The sequence below is a fragment of the Halictus rubicundus genome, unplaced genomic scaffold (genome assembly GCF_050948215.1).
Source record: "Halictus rubicundus isolate RS-2024b unplaced genomic scaffold, iyHalRubi1_principal scaffold0278, whole genome shotgun sequence".
NCBI lineage: Eukaryota > Metazoa > Arthropoda > Insecta > Hymenoptera > Halictidae > Halictus > Halictus rubicundus.
This window is the reverse complement of record NW_027488819.1, coordinates 164062-174250: the sequence shown is the minus strand read 5'-3', so window position 1 is coordinate 174250 and position 10189 is coordinate 164062.

Sequence of the window (10189 nt, the reverse complement as noted above, 5' to 3'; positions counted from 1 at the left end):
TAGGATAGTATAGAGGATAGGATAGTATAGAGGAAAGGATAAGATAGAGGATATTATAGGATAGACGATAGGATAGGATAGAGGATAGGATATGATAGAGGATAGGATAGGATAGAGGATAGGATAGGATAGATGATAGGATAGGATAGAGGATAGGATAAGATAGCGGATACGATAGGATAGATGATATTATAGGAAAGAGGAAAGGATATGATAGAGGATACGATATTGTAGAGGATAGGATAGGATAGAGGATAAGATATGATAGAGGATAGGATAGGATAGAGGATAAGATATGATAGAGGATAGGATAGGATAGAGGATATTATAGGATAGACGATAGGATAGGATAGAGGATAGGATATGATAGAGGATAGGATAGGATAGAGGATAGGATAGGATAGAGGATAGGATAGGATAGAGGATAGCATAGGATAGAGGATATGATAGGATAGGATAGAGGATAGGATAGTATAGAGGATAGGATACGATACAGGATAGGATAGGATAGAGGATAGGATGCGATAGAAGATACGAAAGGATAGGATAGAGGGTAGGATAATATAGAGGATAGGATAGGATAGAGGATAGAAGAGGATAGAGGATAGGATATGATAGAGGATAGGATAGGATAGAGGATAGGATAGGATAGATGATAGGATAGTATAGAGGATAGGATAAGATAGAGGATTTGATAGGATAGACGATAGGATACGATAGAGGATAGGATAGGATCGAGGATAGGATAGGACAGAGGATACGATAGGATAGAGGATAGCATAGGATGGAGGATAGGATAGGATAGGATAGAGGATAGGATAGTATAGAGGATAGGATAGGATAGAGGATAGGATAGGATAGAGGATAGGATGCGATAGAGGATACGAAAGGATAGGATAGAGGGTAGGATAGGATAGAGGATAGGATAGGATAGAGGATAGGAGAGGATAGAGGATAGGATATGATAGAGGATAGGATAGGATAGAGGATAGGATAGGATAGAGGATAGGATAGGAAAGAGGATAGGATAGTATAGAGGATAGGATAAGATAGAGGATATGATAGGATAGACGATAGGATAGGATAGAGGATAGGATATGATAGAGGATAGGATAGGATAGAGGATAGGATATGATAGAGGATAGGATAGCATAGAGGATAGGATAGGATAGAGGATATGATTGGATAGAGGATAGGATAGTATAGAGGATAGGATAGGATAGAGGATAGGATGCGATAGAGGATACGAAAGGATAGGATAGAGGGTAGGATAGGATAGAGGATAGGATAGGATAGAGGATAGGAGAGGATAGAGGATAGGATATGATAGAGGATAGGATAGGATAGAGGATAGGATAGGATAGAGGATAGGATAGGGTAGAGGATAGGATAGGATAGAGGATAGGATAGGATAGATGATAGGATAGGATAGAGGATAGGATAAGATAGAGGATAGGATAGGACAGATGATATTATAGGAATGAGGATAGGATATGATAGAGGATACGATATTATAGAGGATAGGATAGGATAGAGGATAGGATAGGATAGAGGATAGGATAGGATAGAGGATAGGATAGGATAGAGCATAGAATAGGATAGAGGATAGGATATGATAGAGGATAGGATAGGATAGAGGAGAGGATAGGATAGAGGATAGGGTAGGATAGATGATAGGATAGAATAGGGGATAGGATATAATAGAGGATAGGATAGGATAGAGGATAGGATACGATAGAGGATACGATAGGATAGGATAGAGGGTAGGATAGGATAGAGGATAGGATAGGATAGAGTATAGGATAGGATGGAGGATAGCATAGGATGGAGGATAGGATAGGATAGGATAGAGGATAGGATAGTATAGAGGATAGGATAGGATAGAGGATAGGATAGGATAGAGGATAGGATGCGATAGAGGATACGAAAGGATAGGATAGAGGGTAGGATAGGATAGAGGATAGGATAGGATAGAGGATAGGATAGGATAGAGGATAGCATAGGATGGAGGATAGGATAGGATAGGATAGTATAGAGGATAGGATAGGATAGAGGATAGGATAGGATAGAGGATAGGATGCGATAGAGGATACGAAAGGATAGGATAGAGGGTAGGATAGGATAGAGGATAGGATAGGATAGAGGATAGGAGAGGATAGAGGATAGGATATGATAGAGGATAGGATAGGATAGAGGATAGGATAGGAAAGAGGATAGGATAGTATAGAGGATAGGATAAGATAGAGGATATGATAGGATAGACGATAGGATAGGATAGAGGATAGGATATGATAGAGGATAGGATAGGATAGAGGATAGGATATGATAGAGGATAGGATAGTATAGAGGATAGGATAGGATAGAGGACAGGATAGGATAGAGGATAGGATGCGATAGAGGATACGAAAGGATAGGATAGAGGGTAGGATAGGATAGAGGATAGGATAGGATAGAGGATAGGAGAGGATAGAGGATAGGATATGATAGAGGATAGGATAGGATAGAGGATAGGATAGGATAGAGGATAGGATAGGGTAGAGGATAGGATAGGATAGAGGATAGGATAGGATAGATGATAGGATAGGATAGAGGATAGGATAAGATAGAGGATAGGATAGGACAGATGATATTATAGGAATGAGGATAGGATATGATAGAGGATACGATATTATAGAGGATAGGATAGGATAGAGGATAGGATAGGATAGAGGATAGGATAAGATAGAGGATAGGATAGGATAGAGGATAGGATAGGATAGAGGATAGGTTAGGATAGAGGATAGGATAGGATAGAGGATAGGATAGAGGATAGTATAGTATAGAGGATAGGATAGGATAGAGGATAGGATAAGATAGAGGATAGGATCGGATAGAGGATAGGATAGGATAGAGGATAAGATCGGATAGAGGATAGGATAGGGGATTGGATAGGATAGAGGATAGAATAGGATAGAGGATAGGATAGGATAGAGGATAGGATAGTGTAGAGGATAGGATAGGATAGAGGATAGGATAGGATAGAGGATAGGATAGGATAGAGGATAGGATAGGATAGAGGATAGGATAAGATAGAGGATAGGATAGGATAGAGGATAGGATAGGATAGAGGATAGGTTAGGATAGAGGATAGGATAGGATAGAGGATAGGATAGAGGATAGTATAGTATAGAGGATAGGATAGGATAGAGGATAGGATAAGATAGAGGATAGGATCGGATAGAGGATAGGATAGGATAGAGGATAAGATCGGATAGAGGATAGGATAGGGGATTGGATAGGATAGAGGATAGAATAGGATAGAGGATAGGATAGGATAGAGGATAGGATAGTATAGAGGATAGGATAGGATAGAGGATAGGATAGGATAGAGGATAGGATGCGATAGAGGATACGAAAGGATAGGATAGAGGGTAGGATAGGATAGAGGATAGGATAGGATAGAGGATAGGAGAGGATAGAGGATAGGATATGATAGAGGATAAGATAGGATAGAGGATAGGATAGTATAGAGGATAGGATAGTATAGAGGAAAGGATAAGATAGAGGATATTATAGGATAGACGATAGGATAGGATAGAGGATAGGATATGATAGAGGATAGGATAGGATAGAGGATAGGATAGGATAGATGATAGGATAGGATAGAGGATAGGATAAGATAGCGGATACGATAGGATAGATGATATTATAGGAAAGAGGAAAGGATATGATAGAGGATACGATATTGTAGAGGATAGGATAGGATAGAGGATAAGATATGATAGAGGATAGGATAGGATAGAGGATAAGATATGATAGAGGATAGGATAGGATAGAGGATATTATAGGATAGACGATAGGATAGGATAGAGGATAGGATAGGATAGAGGATAGGATGCGATAGAAGATACGAAAGGATAGGATAGAGGGTAGGATAATATAGAGGATAGGATAGGATAGAGGATAGAAGAGGATAGAGGATAGAATAGGATAGAGGATAGGATATGATAGAGGATAGGATAGGATAGAGGAGAGGATAGGATAGAGGATAGGGTAGGATAGAGGATAGGATAGAATAGGGGATAGGATATAATAGAGGATAGGATAGGATAGAGGATAGGATACGATAGAGGATACGATAGGATAGGATAGAGGGTAGGATAGGATAGAGGATAGGATAGGATAGAGGATAGGATAGGATAGAGGATAGCATAGGATGGAGGATAGGATAGGATAGGATAGAGGATAGGATAGTATAGAGGATAGGATAGGATAGAGGATAGGATAGGATAGAGGATAGGATGCGATAGAGGATACGAAAGGATAGGATAGAGGGTAGGATAGGATAGAGGATAGGATAGGATAGAGGATAGGAGAGGATAGAGGATAGGATATGATAGAGGATAGGATAGGATAGAGGATAGGATAGGATAGAGGATAGGATAGGAAAGAGGATAGGATAGTATAGAGGATAGGATAAGATAGAGGATATGATAGGATAGACGATAGGATAGGATAGAGGATAGGATATGATAGAGGATAGGATAGGATAGAGGATAGGATATGATAGAGGATAGGATAGGGTAGAGGATAGGATAGGATAGAGGATAGGATAGGATAGATGATAGGATAGGATAGAGGATAGGATAAGATAGAGGATAGGATAGGACAGATGATATTATAGGAATGAGGATAGGATATGATAGAGGATACGATATTATAGAGGATAGGATAGGATAGAGGATAGGATAGGATAGAGGATAGGATAGGATAGAGGATAGGATAGAGGATAGAATAGGATAGAGGATAGGATATGATAGAAGATAGGATAGGATAGAGGAGAGGATAGGATAGAGGATAGGGTAGGATAGAGGATAGGATAGAATAGGGGATAGGATATAATAGAGGATAGGATAGGATAGAGGATAGGATACGATAGAGGATACGATAGGATAGGATAGAGGGTAGGATAGGATAGAGGATAGGATAGGATAGAGTATAGGATAGGATGGAGGATAGCATAGGATGGAGGATAGGATAGGATAGGATAGAGGATAGGATAGTATAGAGGATAGGATAGGATAGAGGATAGGATAGGATAGAGGATAGGATGCGATAGAGGATACGAAAGGATAGGATAGAGGGTAGGATAGGATAGAGGATAGGATAGGATAGAGGATAGGATAGGATAGAGGATAGCATAGGATGGAGGATAGGATAGGATAGGATAGAGGATAGGATAGTATAGAGGATAGGATAGGATAGAGGATAGGATAGGATAGAGGATAGGATGCGATAGAGGATACGAAAGGATAGGATAGAGGGTAGGATAGGATAGAGGATAGGATAGGATAGAGGATAGGAGAGGATAGAGGATAGGATATGATAGAGGATAGGATAGGATAGAGGATAGGATAGGAAAGAGGATAGGATAGTATAGAGGATAGGATAAGATAGAGGATATGATAGGATAGACGATAGGATAGGATAGAGGATAGGATATGATAGAGGATAGGATAGGATAGAGGATAGGATATGATAGAGGATAGGATAGCATAGAGGATAGGATAGGATAGAGGATATGATTGGATAGAGGATAGGATAGTATAGAGGATAGGATAGGATAGAGGATAGGATAGGATAGAGGATAGGATGCGATAGAGGATACGAAAGGATAGGATAGAGGGTAGGATAGGATAGAGGATAGGATAGGATAGAGGATAGGATAGGATAGAGGATAGGATGCGATAGAGGATACGAAAGGATAGGATAGAGGGTAGGATAGGATAGAGGATAGGATAGGATAGAGGATAGGAGAGGATAGAGGATAGGATATGATAGAGGATAGGATAGGATAGAGGATAGGATAGGATAGAGGATAGGATAGGGTAGAGGATAGGATAGGATAGAGGATAGGATAGGATAGATGATAGGATAGGATAGAGGATAGGATAAGATAGAGGATAGGATAGGACAGATGATATTATAGGAATGAGGATAGGATATGATAGAGGATACGATATTATAGAGGATAGGATAGGATAGAGGATAGGATAGGATCGAGGATAGGATAGGATAGAGGATAGGATAGGATAGAGGATAGAATAGGATAGAGGATAGGGTAGGATAGAGGATAGGATAGAATAGGGGATAGGATATAATAGAGGATAGGATAGGATAGAGGTTAGGATACGATAGAGGATACGATAGGATAGGATAGAGGGTAGGATAGGATAGAGGATAGGATAGGATAGAGTATAGGATAGGATGGAGGATAGTATAGGATGGAGGATAGGATAGGATAGGATAGAGGATAGGATAGTATAGAGGATAGGATAGGATAGAGGATAGGATAGGATAGAGGATAGGATGCGATAGAGGATACGAAAGGATAGGATAGAGGGTAGGATAGGATAGAGGATAGGATAGGATAGAGGATAGGAGAGGATAGAGGATAGGATACGATAGAGGATACGATAGGATGGGATAGAGGATACGATAGGATAGGATAGAGGATAGGATAGGATAGAGGATAGGATAGGATAGAGGATAGGATAGTATAGAGGATAGGATAAGATAGAGGATATGATAGGATAGACGATAGGATACGATAGAGGATAGGATAGGATCGAGGATAGGATAGGACAGAGGATAGAGAATAGGATAGGATAGAGAATAGGATAGGATAGAGGATAGGATAGGATAGAGGATAGGATAGGGTAGAGGATAGAATAGGATAGAGGATAGGATTGATAGAGGATAGGATAGGATAGAGGATAGGATAGGATAGAGGATAGGGTAGGATAGAGGATAGGATAGTATAGGGGATAGGATATAATAGAGGATAGGATAGGATAGAGGATAGGATACGATAGAGGATACGATAGGATAGGGTAGAGGGTAGGATAGGATAGAGGATAGGATAGGATAGAGGATAGGATAGGATAGAGGATAGCATAGGATAGAGGATAGGATAGGATAGGATAGAGGATAGGATAGTATAGAGGATAGGATAGGATACAGGATAGGATAGGATAGAGGATAGGATGCGATAGAGGATACGAAAGGATAGGATAGAGGGTAGGATAATATAGAGGATAGGATAGGATAGAGGATAGAAGAGGATAGAGGATAGGATATGATAGAGGATAGGATAGGATAGAGGATAGGATAGGATAGATGATAGGATAGTATAGAGGATAGGATAAGATAGAGGATTTGATAGGATAGACGATAGGATACGATAGAGGATAGGATAGGATCGAGGATAGGATAGGACAGAGGATACGATAGGATAGGATAGAGAATAGGATAGGATAGAGGATAGGATAGGATAGAGGATAGGATAGGATAGAGGATAGAATAGGATAGAGGATAGGATATGATAGAGGATAGGATAGGATAGAGGAGAGGATAGGATAGAGGATAGGGTAGGATAGAGGATAGGATAGAATAGGGGATAGGATATAATAGAGGATAGGATAGGATAGAGGATAGGATACGATAGAGGATACGATAGGATAGGATAGAGGGTAGGATAGGATAGAGGATAGGATAGGATAGAGGATAGGATAGGATAGAGGATAGCATAGGATGGAGGATAGGATAGGATAGGATAGAGGATAGGATAGTATAGAGGATAGGATAGGATAGAGGATAGGATAGGATAGAGGATAGGATGCGATAGAGGATACGAAAGGATAGGATAGAGGGTAGGATAGGATAGAGGATAGGATAGGATAGAGGATAGGAGAGGATAGAGGATAGGATATGATAGAGGATAGGATAGGATAGAGGATAGGATAGGAAAGAGGATAGGATAGTATAGAGGATAGGATAAGATAGAGGATATGATAGGATAGACGATAGGATAGGATAGAGGATAGGATATGATAGAGGATAGGATAGGATAGAGGATAGGATATGATAGAGGATAGGATAGCATAGAGGATAGGATAGGATAGAGGATAGGATAGGATAGAGGATAGGAGAGGATAGAGGATAGGATATGATAGAGGATAGGATAGGATAGAGGATAGGATAGGATAGAGGATAGGATAGGGTAGAGGATAGGATAGGATAGAGGATAGCATAGGATGGAGGATAGGATAGGATAGGATAGAGGATAGGATAGTATAGAGGATAGGATAGGATAGAGGATAGGATAGGATAGAGGATAGGATGCGATAGAGGATACGAAAGGATAGGATAGAGGGTAGGATAGGATAGAGGATAGGATAGGATAGAGGATAGGAGAGGATAGAGGATAGGATATGATAGAGGATAGGATAGGATAGAGGATAGGATAGGATAGAGGATAGGATAGGGTAGAGGATAGGATAGGATAGAGGATAGGATAGGATAGATGATAGGATAGGATAGAGGATAGGATAAGATAGAGGATAGGATAGGACAGATGATATTATAGGAATGAGGATAGGATATGATAGAGGATACGATATTATAGAGGATAGGATAGGATAGAGGATAGGATAGGATAGAGGATAGGATAGGATAGAGGATAGGATAGGATAGAGGATAGAATAGGATAGAGGATAGGATATGATAGAGGATAGGATAGGATAGAGGAGAGGATAGGATAGAGGATAGGGTAGGATAGAGGATAGGATAGAATAGGGGATAGGATATAATAGAGGATAGGATAGGATAGAGGATAGGATACGATAGAGGATACGATAGGATAGGATAGAGGGTAGGATAGGATAGAGGATAGGATAGGATAGAGTATAGGATAGGATGGAGGATAGCATAGGATGGAGGATAGGATAGGATAGGATAGAGGATAGGATAGTATAGAGGATAGGATAGGATAGAGGATAGGATAGGATAGAGGATAGGATGCGATAGAGGATACGAAAGGATAGGATAGAGGGTAGGATAGGATAGAGGATAGGATAGGATAGAGGATAGGAGAGGATAGAGGATAGGATATGATAGAGGATAGGATAGGATAGAGGATAGGATAGGAAAGAGGATAGGATAGTATAGAGGATAGGATAGGATAGAGGACAGGATAGGATAGAGGATGGGATGCGATAGAGGATACGAAAGGATAGGATAGAGGGTAGGATAGGATAGAGGATAGGATTGGATAGAGGATAGGAGAGGATAGAGGATAGGATATGATAGAGGATAGGATAGGATAGAGGATAGGATAGGATAGAGGATAGGATAGGGTAGAGGATAGGATAGGATAGAGGATAGGATAGGATAGATGATAGGATAGGATAGAGGATAGGATAAGATAGAGGATAGGATAGGACAGATGATATTATAGGAATGAGGATAGGATATGATAGAGGATACGATATTATAGAGGATAGGATAGGATAGAGGATAGGATAGGATAGGGGATTGGATAGGATAGAGGATAGGATAGGATAGAGGATAGGATAGGATAGAGGATAAGATCGGATAGAGGATAGGATAGGATAGAGGATAGGATAGGATAGAGGATAGGATGCGATAGAGGATACGAAAGGATAGGATAGAGGGTAGGATAGGATAGAGGATAGGATAGGATAGAGGATAGGAGAGGATAGAGGATAGGATATGATAGAGGATAAGATAGGATAGGGGATAGGATAGGATAGAGGATAGGATAGTATAGAGGATAGGATAGTATAGAGGATAGGATAGGATAGAGGATAGGATAGGATAGAGGATAGGATGCGATAGAGGATACGAAAGGATAGGATAGAGGGTAGGATAGGATAGAGGATAGGATAGGATAGAGGATAGGAGAGGATAGAGGATAGGATATGATAGAGGATAAGATAGGATAGGGGATAGGATAGGATAGAGGATAGGATAGTATAGAGGATAGGATAGTATAGAGGAAAGGATAAGATAGAGGATATTATAGGATAGACGATAGGATAGGATAGAGGATAGGATATGATAGAGGATAGGATAGGATAGAGGATAGGATAGGATAGATGATAGGATAGGATAGAGGATAGGATAAGATAGAGGATACGATAGGATAGATGATATTATAGGAAAGAGGAAAGGATATGATAGAGGATACGATATTGTAGAGGATAGGATAGGATAGAGGATAGGATATGATAGAGGATAGGATAGGATAGAGGATATTATAGGATAGACGATAGGATAGGATAGAGGATAGGATATGATAGAGGATAGGGTAGGATAGAGGATAGGATAGGATAGATGATAGGATAGG